At 43.7% G+C, this 20,581-nt stretch overlaps 1 protein-coding gene across 13 annotated transcripts in view; it reads right to left on the bottom strand.

Annotated features, from left to right (window-relative positions):
- The window catches only part of sgms1b (sphingomyelin synthase 1b), a 92,783-nt gene extending 76,726 nt beyond the window's left edge, over nucleotides 1–16,057 (bottom strand). For 3 of the 13 annotated variants that reach the window (XM_052027355.1, XM_052027356.1, XM_052027359.1), the window contains exons 1-2: nucleotides 13,239–13,353; nucleotides 6,178–6,249 (exon numbers count right to left, since the gene is read on the bottom strand). The gene's annotated coding sequence lies outside the window, so the exon portion shown is untranslated. Of the gene's footprint in view, nucleotides 1–6,177; nucleotides 6,250–12,426; nucleotides 13,122–13,238 lie in introns of those variants that run through there. The other 10 variants (XM_052027362.1, XM_052027363.1, XM_052027351.1 and 7 more) reach the window with 9 other exon arrangements.
- Nucleotides 16,058–20,581: the final 4,524 nt, after the last annotated feature.

The following is a 20,581-nucleotide window of genomic DNA, read 5'->3' as shown; positions in this document are numbered from 1 at the left end:
TAGCAAGTATGATCAAGGAAAACCCCCAAGGAATTCTACATGTATGTGAAGAATAAGAGGATGACAAAAGTGAGGGTAGGACTGATCAGGGATAAAAGAGGAAACAAGTGCCTGGAGTCAGTAGAGGTATGGGAGGTCCTTAATGAATACTTTGCTTCAGTGTTCACCACTGACAGAACTTGATGTTTGTGAGAATGGCGTACAACAGGCTGATACGCTAGGGCATGTCAATGTGAGGAAAGAGAATGTGCTGGAACTTTTGAAAAACATTAGGATAGATAAGTAATTGGGGCTTATATCCAAGGTTATTACAGGAAGCGAGTGTTGTGCCTTTGGTAATGATCTTTGTGTCCTCACTGGCCACGGGACTAGTGCCAGATGATTGGAGGGTGGCAAATGTTGTTCCTTTGTTTAAGGGAGTAGGGATAACCCTGGGAATTACAGACTCACTGCTTAATTCAGTGGTGGGCAAACTACTGGAGAAGATTCTTACAGACAGGACTTATGGGCACTTGGAGAAGCATAGGCTGATTAGGGACAGTCAGCATAGCTTTGTGAGGGGCAGGTCGTGCCTCACGAGCCTGACTGAATTCTTTGAGGATATGACAAAGCAGTGGGGTACATGGATTTTAGTAAGGTGTTTGATAAGGTTCCTCATGGAAGGCTTATTCAAAAAGTCAGGAGGCATGGAATCCAGGGAAACTTGGCTTTGTGGATTCAGAATGAGCTCGCCCATAGAAGACAGAGGGTGGTGGTAGATGGAGCGTATTCTGCCTGGAGGTCTGTGACCAGTGGTGTTCTGCAGGGATCTGTTCTGGGATCACTGCTCTTTGTGATTTATAAATGACTTGTATGTGGGTTTGTAAGTTTGCTGATGATACAAAGGTTGGTAGTTTTATGGATAGTGTAGAAGGTTGCTGCAGAATACAACAGAATATTGATAGAATGCAGACCTGGGCTGAGAAGTTGCAGATGGAGTTCAACCCAGAAAAAAGTGCGAAGTGATACACTTCGGGAGATCGAATTTGAAGGCAGAATACAAGGTTTAATGGCAGGACTCTTAGCAGTGTGGAGGAACAGAGATCTTGGGGTCCACGTCCATAGATCCCTCAAGGTTGCCACGCAGGTTGATAGGGTTAAGGTGTATTGACCTTCATTAGTCAGGGTATTGAGTTTAAGAGCAGTGAGGTAATGTTGCAGCTCTAAAGAACTCTGGTCAGACTACACTTGGAATATTGTGTTCAGTTCTGGATGCCTCATTATAGGGAAGATGTGGGAATTTTAGAGAGGGTGCAGAGGATATTTACCGGCATGCTGCCTGGATTGGAGAGCATGTCTTTTGAGGATAGGTTGAGCGAGCTAGGGCTTTTCTCTTTGGAGAGGAGAGGATGAGAGGTGACTTGATAGAGGTGTACAAGATGAGGCACAGATTGAGTGGCCAGTCAGGACTTTCCCAGGGTGAAGGTGGCTAACATGAGGAGGTATAATTTTAAGGTGATTGGAGGAAGATACAAGAGATGTCAGAGGCAAGTTTTTTTTTAAATATAAACAGAGTGGTGGGGGTGTGGAACACACTGCCGGCAGAGGTTGTGGGGGCAGATACATTAGGGACATTTAAGAGACTCTTAGATAGACACATGAATGGTAAAGAAACAAAGGGCTACGTGGGAGGGAAGGGTTAGGTAGATCTTAGAGCAGGATAAAATGTCGACACAACATTGTGGGTTGAAGGGCCTGTACTGTACTGTAATGTTCTATGTTCTAAGTATTCATATGGCACATCTTTGAATAATTTGTATTTTTTCCAACTGCGAACTTGATTTCTTTAAAAACTTGTTTTGCTGTTGGCAACTTCAATTCAAAAATTCTGAACTTAAACTCCAAAAGTTAACTTTTTGTAATCCTATATGCCTATCAATAAAATCTCCCTATTAATTTCCAACACTTATTATCAAAGAATGGTAAGTGCAATACAAAAGTAGCAGCACAACTCAAAGTAGGAGTGGGATCAAACTTCCTATTGCACTACACTTTTGGCTGGATAAAAATAGAAGAGCAGAGCAATTCTTAAATGAAAAGTTTGACGAGTATTGGCATTTGGAGGGATCGGGACACTCCTGTACATGAATCACTGGAAGTTACTGTGTATAGCAAGTAATCAGGAAGGTCAATGGTATACTGGCCTTCACTGCAAGAACATTTGAATGAAGAGTAAAGATGCCATATAGAAACAGAGCTCTTAAGTGACAGTTCAGGGAATAGAGAACTGGATGAAAAACTAGATGCTGGAGGAACTCAGCAGGCCAGGCAGCATCAGTGGGGAAAAAAACAGATGGTCAACATTTCAGGTCAGGACCCTTCTTCAGGACTGAAGATAGAAGGGAAAGCCCAATATATAGGGAGGAGGGAAAACAGCAGTGATAGGTGGACAAAAGAGGGGAGGGGGGTGAGCACATGGTGGTGATAGGTAGGTGCAGGAGAGGAGGGGAGAGCAGATCCACCAGGGGATAGGTCAAAGGTATGGAGGCAGGTACCCATGGGGGGGGGGGGGGGGGGGGGGGGGGGGGGGGGGGAGTGGAGGTGAGGAAAAGAAAAATAGATGATAAAAAGAGGCTAGGGAAAACAAAAAGAGGATTGGGGGGGGGGGGGGAGGGAAGAAGAGGAGGCTGGTTTACTTAAAGTGAGAGAATTCTGTGTTCATATTGTTAGGCTGCAAGGTCCCAAGATGAAAAATAAGGCATGTTCCTCCAGTTTGCATTTGGACTTCTGGCAGTGGAGGCCAAGGACTGACATATCAGTGATGGAGTGGGAGGGTCAGTTGAGGTGACTGGCAACAGGGAAGATGCAGATCGCAGTTACAGACAGTGTAGGTTTTCTGCAAAACACTCACCTAGTCTGTGTTTGGTCTCACCAATGTAGAGGACACCACACTTGGAGCACCAAATGCAGTAGATGAAACTAGGGGAAGTGCAGGTAAAACTGCCTCACCTGAAAGGACTGTTTGGGTACCTGGATGGGTGGAGAGGGAGCAGTGAACACGAGAGTCATGGAAAGAGCAGTCCCTGCAAAAGGCAGAAGGGGTGGGAAAGAGAAGATGTGCTTGGTAGCGGAGTCCCATTGGAGATCACAGAAGTGCCAGAGAATGAAGATGCACAACCTCATCTACACCATGGACATCCAGTCCCCATATACCTCCATTCCCCATCATGACAGGCTCACCGCCTTCCGCTTCTATCTCGACCAGAGACAAAACTAGTCCCCTTACATTAACACTCTCCTCCACCTGGCTGAACCCATCCTCACTCTGAGCAACTTTGATTCCTCTCACTTTCTACAGACCAAGGGCATAGCCATGGGCACAGCCATGGGCACTTTCATGGGCTCTAGCTATGCCTGCCTTTTTGTTGGCTACATTGAACAGTCTGTTCCAAGCCTACTCTGATCCCATTCCTCAACCCTTTCTATGCTATATCAACGATTGCATTGGTGCTACCTCTTGCCCCCACCAACCCTGTACAGAACTTGACGGTTTCATAAATGTTGCCACTAACTTCCTAACTGGTTCAATTCCAGCCACTGTCTGTAAGGAGCTTATGTTCTCCCAGTGACTGCGTGGGTTTCCTCTGGGAGCTCTGGTTTCCTCCTACATTCCAAAGATGTACAGGTTAGGTGTTGTGGGCACACTATGTTGGCATCAGAAGCGTGGCAACACTTGCGGGCTGCCCCAAGAACACTCTACGCAAAAGATGTATTTCACTGTGTGTTTCCATGTACATGTGACAAGAAATCTTATCTTAATTTTCTTCCGGCTCTCCAATTCACTTGGACTATCTCTGATACCCATCTCTCCATATCCAGAGATTCTTTATCCACCAACATCATCCACAAACCCACTGACATCCATAGCTACCTTGATTACAGCTTCTCTCACCCTGTCTCTTGCAAGGACACTATCCATTTCTCTCAATTTTTCTGCCACATCTACTCTCATGATGAAGCTTTCCACTTCAGGACACCTCAGATTTCTAACTTCTTTATTAACTGTGCCGCCTCCTCCTCCCTCTTCCACCCCCCACCCTCACTGTGGTAGAGAGCTTGCACCCACACCTACTCCTCCCAGACCCAATGGGGATAGAGTCCCCCTTCTCCTCACATTTCATCCTACCAGCCTTGGCATCCAACACATTATTTTCTGCCACTTCCAACGGAACTCCACCACCAAGCACATCTACCCCTCCCCTTTCTGCCTTTTGCAGGGACTGCTCTCTCCACGATTCCCTAGTCCATTCCTCCCTCCTCATCCATCCTGGGGACTTTCCACTGCCCCCACCATAGGTATAATACCTGCCCCTATACCACCTCCATCCAGGGGGCCAAACAGTCCTATCAAGCGAGGCAGAGTTTTAACTGCACCTCCCCTAATATCATTTACTGCAGTCTGTGTTCCAAATGTGGCCTCCTCAACATTGGTGAGACCAAACTGCAGTCTAGGTGACCATGTCATAAAACACCTGCACTGTCTATAACTGCGATCTGCATCTCCCTGTTTCCAGTCACTTCAACTCCCCCACCATCATTGATATGTCAGTCCTCGGCCTCCATTGCCAGAAGTCCAAAAGCAAACTGGAGGAACAGCACCTCATTTTCCAACCTGGGACCTTACAACCTAATGGCATGAACATCGAATTCTCCCACTTCAAGTGAACCAAGCCTTTTCTTTTCTAGCCTCTTTCTCTTAACACACCCCCCCCCCCCCAACCACCCATGTGGGGCCTGCCTACATACCTTTGACCCAACCCCTCTCCTCCTCCCCCACCACCCCCCCCCCCACTGGATCTGCTCTCACCTCCTCCCCTACATCTGCCCATCACCATCTCTTACCTGCATTTGCCTATCACCACCTTGTGCCCACCTCACCTCCCCCTTTTTCTCCACCTATCACTGCACTGGTTTTTTTTGGGCTTCCCCCTTCCCCCATCTTCAGTCCTGAAGGGTCCTGACCCGAAACATTGTCCGTTTCTCTCTTCCACTCAACCCCCCAATGGATTCCGCATGCCCAGAGTTCCTCCAGCATCTTGGTTCCCCACCCCCCAAAAAAAGATTCCAGTATCCGCAGTCCTTCATTTCTCAAATAGAGGCCTGGTCTTGTTGACCCATTTATGAAAGATATACTCATTAGAGAATGTAATGAAGGTTCCACAGAGCAAGCCCTGGAATAGGGACAATTGTCCAATGAGTAATTAAGCAGACTCTGTATATACTGGAACTTAGTAGAATGAGTGGCGATCTTAAGGTTTGACAGGGTACATGCCATAATGACGTCCCCCTGGCTGGAGTGTCTAGAATCAAGGGTCAGAGTCTCAAAGGAAAAAAAATGCCCAAGGGTATGAAGCTCAGTCAATGAACATATTCAAGACAGATCACTGTTTTTGGATATGAAGGGTATCAAGAAAAATGGGGTTAGTTTAGGAAAATGGCTCCGAGTTAAGAAATAAATCATAATGTTATTGACAGGCAAGTGGACAAATGACCAACTTGCTTCTTTTTTTAAAATGATAGATCCAGAGTGAATAGAGGTTTTAGTAGATTACATCTCAACCATCCTGTTATGTGGAAGTAACAATTAAATCCTAAGTATAATAACAGACCACAGATACACAGTAATCACTGCTTGAATTCTTAAATTCATTATTCTAACTTGGGCGTACACGAGAAAACCTTGCAACACAATATCTCGGCAACCTGATCTGTGTTTACTGGCAGGCAAAACAATGAAATTCTATACACATCCAATTCAAAAGAACATTGTAAAAGAACAGAATGCAACAACATTGCTCTTATTTAGAAAGGTCATAGAAAATAATAGCAAGATCAACTTCTAGCTGTGATTAGCATTTACAGTGCCATGATTATTCTCTATGAATATTTCATTGGCATCTCTATGGCACAGTACCAAACTAGATAAGCAAGAAAGAAAATGTTCCAAGTGGGTCACAGATTAATTTAAGTGACTGCCATGGAGGAAAAATGAGTAAGTGACTTAGAAGGGGTAGAATATCATAAGAACTTATTAACAAAGGGACTGTTCATTGTAACCTGCTGACTTTTTATTAACAATAACTTTCCTCAGTTCAAACATGCAGCCTAATTCAAAGTTATGCACCAGATCATACTCACCTTAGGCCAGCATTAGGTAGAGAAGCCAGCAATATGTTCCTCAGGGGTCAAGCCTGTCTCCAACTTCTGCACCTGCATGACAAAAAGCAAGTCAGAAAGTGACATATTTGACCTCACACTCCAAAGCTGAAGTTTACTACAGAATCCAGAAGCAGAAGTGATGTGCTCAGGGGTCTGATTTTGTATCTAGTCCCTCAGCTTCACACAGGTTATGATTAGCATGCAAGCAGCAACCCATTCACTTGAAAGAGGTCACCAGCCTTATACAAAAGAGCAGCAAATGGTTAGTTTATTTTTCTTCATTTTCCTTATATTAACATTATAATTTCTAACATTAAAATTTAAAGCAGCAATTATCTAAGACAATTTGAAATTTGTGATTACTCTGATGAGACCCGCTAGAACAATTCAGAAGCTTTTGACAGCAATGAGCTGTCAAAAGGCTCTTGGGGCATTCCAGGAACAGTTTAGGATGCCCAGGCCAGAGGCCCAGTTACCCTGCCTGGCTTACTCCTCTTCACTGCACAATTCTTGGATATAGAGGATCAGCTCAGTTGCCTTCCGTGTCTGAATAGTTTAGTGTGGGAGGGCAAGCAACACAGGTGGCAAGTCTAGTCCAGTATAAAATAGTCCTATGGCAAATAAAGACACCAGTTCATCCTGAAATCCAGTCACAATTTAGCAGGATGAATGCAAGCTACAGCACAAAGCAGGTCACTTCTGATAACATGGATTATGCTCTGGTAATATGGCAAAGCTGTAATTAAGTCCTAGCTCTAATAATTTAACTCATTCAGCCTCTGCACTTCTACAGCTCCATCCACTCAATCTTCTCCTCCCACATTGTCAATTCTGATTGTCACCTCTCTTCTGTATATAGTGAAGTATTTAAATATGTTAAATGAAAGCATAACATTTGTAGTACAGCTGCCAACACTATAAAATAGCTCTGGGCATGTAGATTCAATTCTTGTGATAAGTTGTAACTTGATGCTGTAAAACTGAAGAAAACGTTATACTGTCTCAAGGACAGAACAATACAAATGATCCTCATCCCAGGTGGACAGGTGGATGATCTCCATCAGCTTTTAATCTATCTTCTTGAAACACATCCTCTATCAGTGATTTTTTTTAAAGGGAATCGGAGTTTTATTTCTGCTCTGCAGATATTAAGTCTTGCCATTCCAAAGTATTTATATACCAATTTAACCACCACAGTATGAAGAATTTCAAATTTACAATCCTTTGTGTAGAAGTAATGACTGCACAAGTAAGTTTATCTTCAATAAGCAGTGTACAGCTACAATTAACATTACAGTGGTAATTACAATATATTGAAAGTTTTCTCAGAGAAATGGCTGCTCAAAGGAACACTTGCTAGAATTTAGAGCCTAAAGGCATTATAATAAACCTGCATTTTTATAGTGCATTTAACACAGTAAAGCATTCCTAAGGTCTTCACAGTATCACTGATTTTGCAACACACAGTGTCAGGACAAAGCAAATAAGATGTTAAGCAATACCATAAAAGCAGATAGTTTAGGGCAGAGGATCTTGACGGAATGTCAAGGGTCATAGCAACTGAAGGCATAGCCAGCAACAGAAGAACTACTAGAAATGAGAAAGATGTGAGAATAGAAGGGGCAGAGCTCCGAGCAGGTTGTTGGGCTGGAGAAGGTCACAGACACAAGATGGGGAGGCAAGAACAGAAGGAATCTGAAGGATAGGGAATTTACTTGTATTGACTACTACTCTGGCAATGCCTCAAGTCCATAACATTGAAATAATATCCTAACTTGCAGAACATCCTGTTTGCACAAGGTCAATGTTCCAGATGAGCTCATGTCCAGCAATCCACCTTGCACAAGAGTACAGGAAAAGTTAATTAAAAGATGCATGGAGAAGTCTTTACATAGCAGGTGACTAAGGCAAAGTTATAAGTAATGGAAATGGAGGTGGGGGAGGGGTGGAAGGTTGCTTTTCTACTAAATATTGGATCCGTAGCTCACATTAATAAGACAGCAAGGTCATGAACAGTCTAGTTCAAACTCAGTCAGCAGTCAGGCAAAGTGATACAACAGGCTAGGCTGCAGCACTTGAGTAGGAACAACAATAATGGCTTCAGCCTTCTATACAAGCATTATTCTTCCTGCATCTATGTGCTCCTAAATAAATAGAAAAGAAAATTTCTGCACAAAGTTGGTCAAATTCAACAGTTCCCACACCGACTTCCAGACACATTAAAAGTAATAATTGCAAAGGAATATCCCAATGTCAGGCATCATTCTCCATAAATCTAGTACAATCCATTCCTACTAACAAAAAAAATGTAGATAATTGCCAGGTGTGACCCCTTCTGTTCGCTAGTGTAAAAGGTTTTCTCAATCAAATCTGCTGTATTAAAATCTAAATTTAAATAGCTCCACACACAGAACATACTTAAAGCATCTATTTTCCCCACTACAACCCAATGTTTTTAATACAAGTCTATAAAACAGAAAATATCCCATGACTCCTCATTCATCTAATGAACAAAAACTAACACCAAGTCAAAACAGATGCTGGAAGGGACTGTGTGTTTGATCAGAAGCAGGTTTTCAGGAAGATTTAAGGGATAGTATTTCAAAATTTTAAAAGGTTTGTTACCAAAGGAGAGGCAAAAACAAGGGCAGTGTTATAGGGGCAGCTCTTGGGTGAAGTAAGGGATTATAAAAAGTTAGTTGGTGGAAGGGAAAAACAGGATCAAGAAGAAATAAAGTGCAAGGAGAATTGGAACTAGAAGTAGACTAGCAAGTACAGGTGAAGGCACAAGATCAAGTGAAGTTGCTCAACCAGTATCAAAATCACAGGCAATTTTCATATAGATTTGAAACCCCTCTGAGTTTCAATGACTTAATAATTTTATCAAATATTACTGCACAGCAATGTAATAGGTTGCACCCCAGTAATTGTTCTAAGAGGCATCTGATTAGAGCCAAAAGGTACATGCAATATAAACTGAGTAAAGAAAATATGGTGGCATTTACATGGGTCACATGCATGTTACGCTCAAACAGTAACAGGGTCTAACAACTCCCATCAAATACAGCAAGAATAATAAACATTTTAAATGGGCAATAGACAAAACACTTCCATAAATTTACTGTCAGAACTTCCATAGTGGAACTCAATGTCCTTCATAATGCATGCAGAATGTGGTCAGGTCTTGTGATTCCATTATTTACTTAATTCCACAATCTTAAATCAAAACTGCATATGTTCCAGACACCAAAAAAGGCTGAAGAGCTAAGCATCTCTATTTATAGTTAACAGATCAATCTAGGACTTGGAGTTCACAATAGAGTTGTCTAATGTTGACAAGAGATTCTGCAGATGCTGGAATCTGGAGCAATACACAAAATGTTGGAGGAACTCAACAAGTCAGGCAGCATCCATGGAGGGAAATAAACAGTTGACATTTCAGGTCAAGACCTTTCAATAAGGACTAATGAAGGGTCCTGATTAGGCCTGATGAAGGATCTCGACCCGAAACATCGACCGTTTATTTCCCTTCATAGATGCAGCCTGACCTGCTGAGTTCCTCCAGCATTTTGTCTGTGCTGCTGTCTATTACTGAATATATTTGTATCATAGTGTGCATACACAAAGAAAACTTTCACAAGTTTTCCCTCAAGTTGACAACTTTAATTCTCAGGTAGGACATAGCATATATGGGTAGATAAACTAAATTTTACATCCAAACTGACTCCAGAAGTTCCAACTATTTCTATCCGCTCTACATAGTCCTGTGAAGTGTAGGTTACAGGATATACTCTACAACTGTTTTTGAAATATAGCAAAAGGCATGCCTGAATAGTAAACTGATGAGGAAATAAAATAGGAGGTTAATTGTCTCTAGAAAATTGGCATGCAAGACTTAACAGTTAGGCATTTTACACATAACCAATACAAAATCTTTCAATGGAATATGCCATTAATGGTCCAAATCAGTCAGGACTATTAACTTGTCTGCAATTTCTCTTCCACCCCCCCCCCCCAACCAGGTAGTCCTTCAGGATCAGGATGACTTCCTTCCACTAGGGGGTGACTTAGCAGTAGAACCAATAGAGCTTGGCCTCACTGCTCCAGTGACCTCGGTTCAATGCTGACTTCCAACACTGTTAGGTTTACACATTCTCCACAATGACACACATTTCCTCCAAATCCTCCAGTTTCCTCCCACAACCCAAAAAACATACTGTTGGTAGGTTAATTTGTCACTGTAAATTCCCCCCAGTGTGTCAATGAGCAGTAGAATTGGAGGGAATTGATGGCAATGCAAGGGAAATGAGATTAATGTATGATTAATGTTTAAGGGTACAAAATGGACAATGAATTCATTGGGGAAAAGGGCCCATTCCTCTGCTATATGACTATGACACTGAAGTTCTGTAGGTTCTAAGGTAACAGAAAAGGCCCATATACAACCTGCAGGCTGCCACAGGTGCCTAGGAGTAGGTAGTTTTGTAGGTGGTGTATTTCTTCTGCCTGGTATGCTGTGCTTCTGTATACTGCCAACAAATTGACTCTAGGTTCTCAATGATCCTCCTTCACTTTGGGAAGTAATGAACTGGAGATTTCACCAGATCAGAGGAAGTGTTAATGCTTTTCATAGAAGCTCAGAACTTCCCCAATCTCCGTTCACCTCAATCTCTTGCCATGGGAGCAAGGAAGTGCCTACTTCAGAAGTCTGCTGTTGTACACGTGACTGATAATGACCTGCCACTGGAGCCAACTGAGTGAAATCTGGGCTTCAATACAGGAGGTGCAGGCTTAGGAGAGTATGCTGATATTGTTTGTTTATTCTGCTTATGGATTTGAAAGATTTTGCAGGGACAGCATTGATCTCTCCAGTACTTTGAGGCACTTGCTGGTAAATGGTTCTCATCTCAACAGCACATGGAGGGTAGGGATCACAAATGTTAACAATGAGTTTAGGACCAGGTTTGGAGGTCTTTATCTTCAAACACTTCTGAGACTGCCAAAGTGTGCTGGCAGACTGAATGGATGGCAAATTTTATTATCGAAGCTTGTTACATATCTCCCAACCTTTAGAAAGATTTACTAGGGTTTTGCCATCAGCCATTATTTCCAGAGGTCAGTGCTGAAAAGCAGGGTAGGTCAATAGGGACTTTTTCCTGCCAATGATAAATATAAGGTCTGCTCTTGGATGCTTCAGTGAAAGAGCAAAATGACTTGGAGCTCAGCATCCAAATGTGCACACAGGTTTGGGTACAATTAGAATGATTTAAAAAGGCCTCTCATTCTGTCACAAATTCAATCATAACATTAAGTAATTCCCTCCATGACACCAAGGCAAGCGCACATTCTGCCTTAAGATAATGACTGTTTGCTCAATAATCAACAGCTTTTATCTTAGCCTTCTATAAAACTTTTGTTGACTATACTTAACCACGAAACAACATCTTAGATTTTTACTGCCAGGAGGGTCAGAATACTAACCAATTTCTTTTGGCTATTGGAACCCTCAAAAAGTACAATAGTCAATAATACAAGAGCATTTTTATCCATTTACCTACCTACAAAAACGTTTCCCCAAATCAAAATAACTATGTTATACAAAATAGCTGTCACGATAAAATAAGCGATAATTCATAAACAACTTCCTTAAAATGCATCAAATTACCACATTTTCATTGCTGTAACAAGGCAAGCTGCTCTAAACTATCAAATCACTACAAAAGTAACACGAAAAAAAACTTAAAACCGAGGAATCCTTTCCGTTTGGTTCTTAAGTGTCAGCATGACAAAATGAGCAGCTGCTAGGCCACGAAACACGACAGTTAACCACACCCACACGACGGGTCAAACGACAGCGGCAACACCCTCGTTTTGGCAGGACATCTAGTTCACAAGTTTAAAATTAACTAGCGAAGCCCCCAGCACTTAAAACGCACTTCGGCTGGATAAAGGCGCAGTATTATGGCGAGGACTATAACTTGTGACTTCACCACTTTTTAGTAATCAGAAGAAATCCCTCTGGTATTCAGCTCTGCTCTCACTAACCCAACTTCCTTTATTAGAAACATTAGTTATTCAGTCAAACCACCGCAACTGGGCTGAAATGGAATACAAGAACACTGATAGATCCGCGAATCCACAAATCAACGTGCACGCCGATTTACTTAAATTGACATGAAAATAATTTTAGCCCACCTCTCCCCACTGAATGGTCTGAGATTTACACACCGTGAGCGACTTTCTCAGTGAACGCAACCAGTGACCATGGCGCAGTTACACACATCACCGATACAGACACTTTCCAGGAAGATGATTTAAGTATACGGGATGGGCGTATTGCAATATTTCCAAACGGTCAGACAGGGCTGGCGCTGGATTAACTCTGTTTACAGTCCCACTCCGGTTTTATTTGATGCGTATGGACTCTGCAAACCTGCCTTCGCCGAGCTTTGGATCTCGGGGGAGGGGTGGTAATGAAGTGAAGAGCGGAGAAGAAACCTCCTACAAGTTGAGGGCTTCTGCAGAAACTTGGCCCAGACTGCAGCCCCGTCCGCCCGCTGTCACCCTCCGCTCGGCGCCCAACACATTCCGATAGTTGGGGTGGGGTGAGGGCAAGAAATTCTGCACCCGCCGGCCTACTTCAGCCGGGAGGCAACTGAAACTTTTACCATCAAGGCCACGGCACAGCCAGAGCCCACGGCTGGAGGGAGGAGTGGGGAAGAAGCGTCCGCACGGAGCCTCCCTGCCCAGGGCAGGGCCGGGACCGGGCCTGACGTTCACTTTGCAGCGGGTCAGGCGGCCCGGGCTCTCGGGCGGACAACCACTGAGGTGTTTGGGTGGGGAAGAACAAGGGTGGAAGGAGACCGTATAAAACTGCCCCCCACCACCCCCCAAATCATCTCTCCCCTGTTGCGCAGTCTCCATGGCCGGAGACACACACACACACATTCCCGTTAAGTCATGGCCGAGGCTGAAGCGCGGGCGGCCGGGCCGGGCCGTCTCCCGTTGACGGCGGAGGCGGGGGCTCCGCTCCCACTCACCCGGTGGAACGCCGCGTCGGTCGCGAATGTTCGGCGGGCCGGGCTCTCCGGCTGCGCGCGCGCCGCCCGCTCGCTCTCCCCACCCCCCCCCCCCCAACAACAACAACAACAACAACAACCTTCCCCTCACTTTTCCTCCCCCCCTCACTGAAGGGATTTCCTCGAGCCCACAATCCACCGGGATCCAGGGGCGGCACAGACACCTACACCCGGGGCACTCGCCCCTCGTTCGTTCGCTGTCGGTCGGTCAGCTGACGAGCTACCTGTACACGGCCGAAGGAGGCAACTTTAAGGGAGGGGAGGGGACGGCCGGCTCCCCTCACGTGTCCCACACGTGAAATATCTCTGAATGGCAACATGCATTCCTCAACCCCTGGGGGGGGAGACTGTGTTTCCCATTACCTGCCGCTGACACGCTGACGATAGACACGCGCATGTCAGTGGCTATTCCAGCTTTGGAGGCAGATGGGGCCCCTCATCGGGCTCTGGAGATGGGTGCAATATTTATACGTGCAACAGCTCTTCTATTCCTCTAGTGGCTTGCGTGGAACCGACACACTGAGACAGCTGTGTCTTACCCCCGGGACGCTGACACGGACATACCTGGCGACCTGATTCTCTGAGCAAGTCTGAATGGTTCTGGGGTAAATGTCACACGCCCCGAAAATTTTGGGACAACCAAAATGCCAGCCAACGTAAGACGAGGTGCTGAGACGCTTGCTGTTTGATATATGCATACATGATCTGGACATGAATGTAGGAGGTATATTAGTAAGTTCACAAATGACATGAAGAATGGTGGTTTGTAGATATTGAGGAGAGTAGTCTTCGGCTACTGATGGTTATTTATCATAGGAAAGACGGGCAGAGAAATGGCAGATGGAATTTAATCCTAAAATGTATGAGGTGTTATATTTTGGTAAGACCAATAACTAGGTTATACACAATGTATGGTAAGACCCTAGAAAATACTAAGGAACAGAGAGACCTTGATGTACATGTCCAAGGGTCCCTGAAGGTAGCAGCACAAGATGGTAAGAAGGCATACAGGATGCTTCCTGTGCTTCCTTCATTAGCCAGTACATAGAATATAAGAGCAGAAGGGTTATTTTACAACATTTTAACACATTGTTCAGGCCACAGCTGGAGTGCAGTGTGCAGTTCTGGATGTCACACTGTAAGAATGATGTGATTGCCATATTAACACCAACATAGTTAACCAATGATCAGCTGAGTGAACCCAGATAACACATAGACTCACATGTTTTTGTTTACCCAGTGGGTGGTTGAAGCCTGGAACTCACTACTGGTGTAGATGGTGGAAACAGGTGCTCTCACAACATTTGAGAAATATTTAGATGAGTACTTGAAATACTTCAGCATGGAAGACTATAGAGGGAAGATAAGTTGGGCTGCAATTGCTGATATCTAACTTGAATTAGTTCTTCACATACACCTGGGCAGAAAGGTGTTAACAACTACAGCAGAACAACTCCAGAGCAGTCCAGGAAGTAAATGTGTTGTTTCAACATGCCTGTTCTATCATATTTCATGAGGTTTTCATATTTATGCATTAATCCTGAACCATTTCACGAGTGGATAGCCCTTGTGCCCTGTAGACAACCATTGGTATGCTCAGATGGCTGAAACACAGATGATACAATGGACTGCTGCAGAATGAAGCCATTATCATTTTTGCCAGCATGCCAACAATTAGTTTTTCATCATGTATGTTGAGGTAATTGAATCTCTTTCATTCTAGTAAAGGCAGGGTTGCGACATGGCATCCATGAAGCTATGTGCATGCAGTGAATGACAACCTGCACCATAAGGAAGCCTGCAAACCCATGTGCTCCCTCCATCTGCTGGTATCTGATTAGGGAGCCTCGAAGGACTCCCTTTTGCAATATTGGATGAGAAACTGCGAGATATTGCAAATGTTTCCTACTCCAACCCAAAAGGAGCCTGACACATGAATGTTCATTCCCATAGTCACCTAGACAGCACTGGCAATGTAGTCTATTCTCTTTACTGAAGTTGCAGTTGTGATATTTTTCATCAAGGACTTCTTTGCTGCTCTTCAATATTGTTCTGCATTGTTCTATATATCGCTGATGTTCACATTCAAGCATTGCTCCCTGAACAGCTAAGAGTCTGAATTCACCTCCTCCTATTCCCAGCTAGAGCAACCTTTCCCTCTGCTCATTCATGCAGAAATGCTATGTTCTAAGTGCAAAATATCTGGCAGCAAATAGTTTGTACAGAAGCCTTAAAGTCAGTAAAGGATTCTTCAGTAATTACTAAACCATTTCTAGTCAAATTTTCCAACATAAATCAACCATAAAAACCACCAAAAACTTGAAGAACCATATAAACAACCAGCAACTAATCTGACAACTCACCTTGGTCTTTTTAATTAGAACTGATGTGGACCCTTTTTCTGGGTATGCAAATTTTCAGTTATGAAGTTAAAAGGCACTAGCATATCGACTTCCAAGATGACAACGTGGCATCAAATTGAAGAAGTACAATGATTGATGTTATGATCTGCCTTCTCTGTGTATTTCAGAATACATCAACTGCATGCATATGCTAAAACTTTCACGAAAATGGCAGCTGGCACCCTTCAAAACATTAGTATGTATCAGCATCAGGTACTATTATGGTCTCCAAACAGCACCTACTCCACTTAGACTGTAGCACCACTGAACCCAATTTCACAAATATAATTTTTCTGGGGACATTTCTTACAGGAATCAGGCAGAAGCAGACCAAGCCAGTTTCACAGCCATTTTGCACAGACTAGTAAAGATATATGAGTAGATGAATATTTGCATGTCTGGTTAGAGTACAGGCTGAGCCAATTCTGTTACTAGCATCTAGCGACCATTTTCAATATAGCTTTTGTGAGGAATTTAATAATTATGGTTAAGTACTGCCACAAACAATTTCATTAAAAAATTGAAACCTAGAAATTGGATTGATTAGCATCATTTTTAATGTTCAAATTGTGCATAGATTTGCTTATTGCTGTTTGAAATCATGCCATTTTAAAATTGGACTGGGCTTCCATTTGTTATTCACATTAACATGCCTCATGTTTCTCAGATGTCAGATGCACAGCTAAAGATGTTACTCATTGCACACCACATATTTCTGCCTTTATCAACATAAATTGGAGCTTTAGAGTGTAACCCACAGTAGGCATTGAACAGTCACAATACAACTAGGAGTACGTCAAGCTTTTTTATTACACTTATTTGTGTGTAAGAGATACTCTGCTGACTTTGGGGGCCTTGACTGAGCAATTGCAGAACTAACTGCAGGCTGCTCAAGCATCTTCCAAAGTTCACAGAGCTGTTAAAACTAACAAGGAGTGATTCCTTCAGCATTTAGCTGCTGATATACTCATTCAATAGGCCCTCTGTGGTGACACCTTTAGCAGAAATCCATCATTGGAGGTATCGGTATGGCAATGACTTGGCAGCACAAAGTGTGTTAAGGATCTCGAGGCAGGAGACAAGGATGCACCCACCTGTGAAGAGACTATGCCCACTGAACCTTCAGATACACCACCTCCTAACTAATTTCTCCAACAGAAGTTTATAAGCAAGTTCAGGTTTTCCAAGGTTGTCACTGCAGGGATATGTGAAATGCTGCAGGAAGACCTTTGGCCACACTCTCACGCCAGTACTGCACTCCTTATGTGAGTTATGGTTACCTTGACTGTCAACCTTCTCACAATACAATATTTCCAAGTGGCCACACCATATCTCACAATTTTTTGCTCAACATCACATCTGAGTCGTCACCCAGGCAGAAATATGAGTTCGCTTACTTTAATTCCTCCCACTGGTCCCCTCCCCCTACCGTTCCCATCTGCCCACCCCACCTCCCTTATTTGATTCCATGTTCCACCTTCCTTTCCTATCAGATTCCATTATCTTCTGCAGTTCTTTGTTGACTCCACCTATCACCTCCTACCCTCTGCCGCTATTTCCAGTGTTCCCTACTCAATCTGCCTATCACCCCTCCTCACCTGGATACACCGCTTGCTTGCCTACTCTCGCCCCACCCCTTCCCCTCACCTCCTCATACTGGCCATCTCCCTTCTATCTTTCAGTTCAGAGGAAGGATCTCGACCCGAAACATTGACTGTCCACTTCCCTCCATAGACGCTGCCTGACCTGCTGAGTTCCTCCAGCATTTTGTTTGTTGCTCCAGATTCCAGCATCCGCAGTCTCTCATGTCACCAATTCACAGGCCTACCACAGCTGCTGAGCGCCACTGCAACTAGAACCAAACAAATATCACAATAATAAAAAACTCTGTTAGTCTTCTAAAAATGAGATTCCAGTGCCTGTATCAGTTTTGGGGCTCCCTGCAATATATGCTCAGCAGGCACAGGGAAGTTATTGTTGGGTACTGCATGCTGCATAACCTAGCAATCTCAGCCAGTACCAGAGAAAAGGCAGCCTGTAGGTAGTCCTGAAAAAGAGGAAGTGAGAGATTATTATGTGTCATCTGGGTTCTCTCAACTGATCACTGGTGAACTGTGTTGGTGTTAATGGTTGCAATGTAGGGAGGGTCACTTTGTCTGCATTTGAAGCTACAATTTAGCAGACCTCATGAAAAAACATCCATATAACACTGAGTCACACTGCCACATCCAGGCAATGCCTTCCTCCTCCATTCTGCTCGGGGATAAGACTTGTGGTGTTGTGCTGGGACTTCCCCCTAGCAGCCTTCCTCATCCTTGGGGTCATGAGGCACACTTTAAAGAACAGCAGGAATGTTGGAGGCTACCAGGGTGATGTCCTAGCAGAACATTACTGGGAAGTCCCAGCCTTATCCCCCAGCAGAATGGAGGAGGAAGGCATTGCCTGGATGTGGCAGTGTGACACAGAACACTACTAGATTCATCCAACTGCAGCGAAGAAGCAAAGAAATATTAAGGAGTTAGTGTTAAATGGAGAGAATAATCAGGGAGTATGGTTGTGTGCTGCAAAGACAGGACAATTCAATTAGTGTTGAATAAACTAACGTCAGTTGAACCCAAACTACATTCCGAACTGTAATGTGTTTTTGATTCTCCACTAGACAGAAGATTTTAATATAAATTTTTGTTAAAACAGGAAAATAATAGGTGGTGTTGTTGTTGACAGCATAACACATGGGATATTGCTGAGATATATATGCATAATTATTGTCTGTAATGGTTATTATGCTTAATATATGCTTAAAATGTGAGTTACCTGGGTGCTATCGGGTGACCTCCAGGGGCCTGGTCATTTTGGCAGCCAACAGGTAAAACCAGGATGCTCCAGTTCTTTAAGCTGTAGAATACTATTTTCTAATCTTTCATTTAATATTACCATTAAATAATATAATTCAATGATATAGTTTAGTAATATGATTTAACAATCTATTCAGTTAACAATTTTACAGTAACAATTTAGAATCACCTCATTCAGTGTCTGACAGTGTAGTTTTTGTCTTTGACCAATTATTCTAGGTGTAACATAGAGTCATACAGCACATGCACAGGTCCTTCCACCCAATGAGTCTACACAAACTGTCAAGCACCCATCTACATTACTCCCATTTTATTCTCCTCACATTCCCATCAACTACTACTCAGCTGCGCACAATAAGAAATTTGCAGACACCAATTCGTGTACCAATCTGCATGTTTTGGAGATGTGAGAGAGCAACAGAATACCTGAAGGAAACCCAAGGAAGATAAAGGAATTGATTGTGGACTTCAGGAAGGGGAAGTCGGGAGAACACATGCCAGTCTTCAGAGGGGTCAGCGGTTGAAAGGGTGAGCAGCTTCAAGTTCCTGGGCATCAGCATCTCAGAGGATCTATCTTGGGCCCAACAAATTAATGCAACCATGAAGAAGGCATGCCAGCAGCTCTATTTCAGTAGGAGTTTGAGGAGATTTGGTATGTCACCAAAGACTCTTGCAAATTTCTATAGATGTGGAGAGCATTCTGACTGGTTGCATCACCACCTAGTATGGAGGCTCCTATGTGCAGGATCAAAAGAGGCTGCAGAGGATTGTAGACTCAGCCAACTCCATCAAGGGCACAACCCTCCCCACTATCGAGGACATCATCAAGAGGTGGTGCCTCAAGAAGGCGGCATCCATCATTAAGGACCTTCACCATCGGGGACATGCCCTCTTCATGTTACTACCATCGGGGAGAAGGCACAGGAGCTTGAAGGCCCACGTTCAATGATTCAGGAACAGATTCTTCCCCTCCATGATCAGATTTCTGAACTCTCCATGAACCCATGAACACTACCTTGTTATTCCTTTTTTGCACTATTTATTTATTTTTGTAACTTGTAGTACTTCTTATCTCTTGCACTGTACTGCTGCCCCAAAAAAACAAATTTCATGACATATGTTAGTGATAATAAACCTGATTCTGATTCTACACCCTATACACTCATGATGGTGTGGCCAGATTCTGCTCTAACTCTACCTGCAAGTTTGCAGATAACAACACTGTAGTGGGCTGAATCTCAGATAATGATGAGTTGGAGTACATGAAGGAGATAAAGAGCCTAGTGGCATGGTATCATGACAACAACCTTTCTCTCAATGTCAGCAAAACAAGAGCTGGTCATTGACTTCAGGAAGTGGGGGGGTGGCACACACGCTCCTGCTTACATCAACGGCGTTGAGGTTGAGACTGTTGAGAGCTTCAAGTTCCTAGGAGTGAACATCACCTGTCCTGGTCCAACCACGTAGATGCCATGGCCATCTCTACTTCCTCAGGAGGCTAAAGAAATTTGGCCTTTCCCCTTTGACACTCACTAACTTTTATCGATGCACTATAGAAAGCATCCTGGATATATCACAGCTTGGTATGGCAACTGCTCTGCCCGTGACCACAAGAAACAGCAGAGAGTTGTGGACACAACTCAGCACATCACAGAAACTAGCCTTGCCTCCATGAATTCTGTCTACACTTCTTGCTGCCTCATTAAAGCAGCCAACACAATCAAAGACCAACCCCCCCCCCAGCTCCCCAGACATTCTCTCTTCTCCTCCCTCCCATAGGGCAGAAGAAACAAAAGCCAGAAGCACATACCACCAGGCTCAAGGACAGTTTCTATCCAGCTGTTATAAGACTATTGAACAGTCCCAGTACAATAAAATGGCTTCTTGACCTCACAATCTACCTCGTTATGGCCTTGCCCCTTTTTGTGTGCCTGCACTGCACTTTCTCTGTAACTGTAACACTTTATTCTGCATTCTGTTATTGTTTTCCCTTGTGCTACCTCAATGCACTGATGTGATGAAATGATCTGTATGGATGGCATGCAAA

Source organism: Pristis pectinata, chromosome 12 (assembly GCF_009764475.1).
Source record: "Pristis pectinata isolate sPriPec2 chromosome 12, sPriPec2.1.pri, whole genome shotgun sequence".
Lineage (NCBI taxonomy): Eukaryota > Metazoa > Chordata > Chondrichthyes > Rhinopristiformes > Pristidae > Pristis > Pristis pectinata.
Note: the sequence above shows the minus strand (reverse complement) of the source record. Positions and strands in the feature narration are given on the sequence as shown.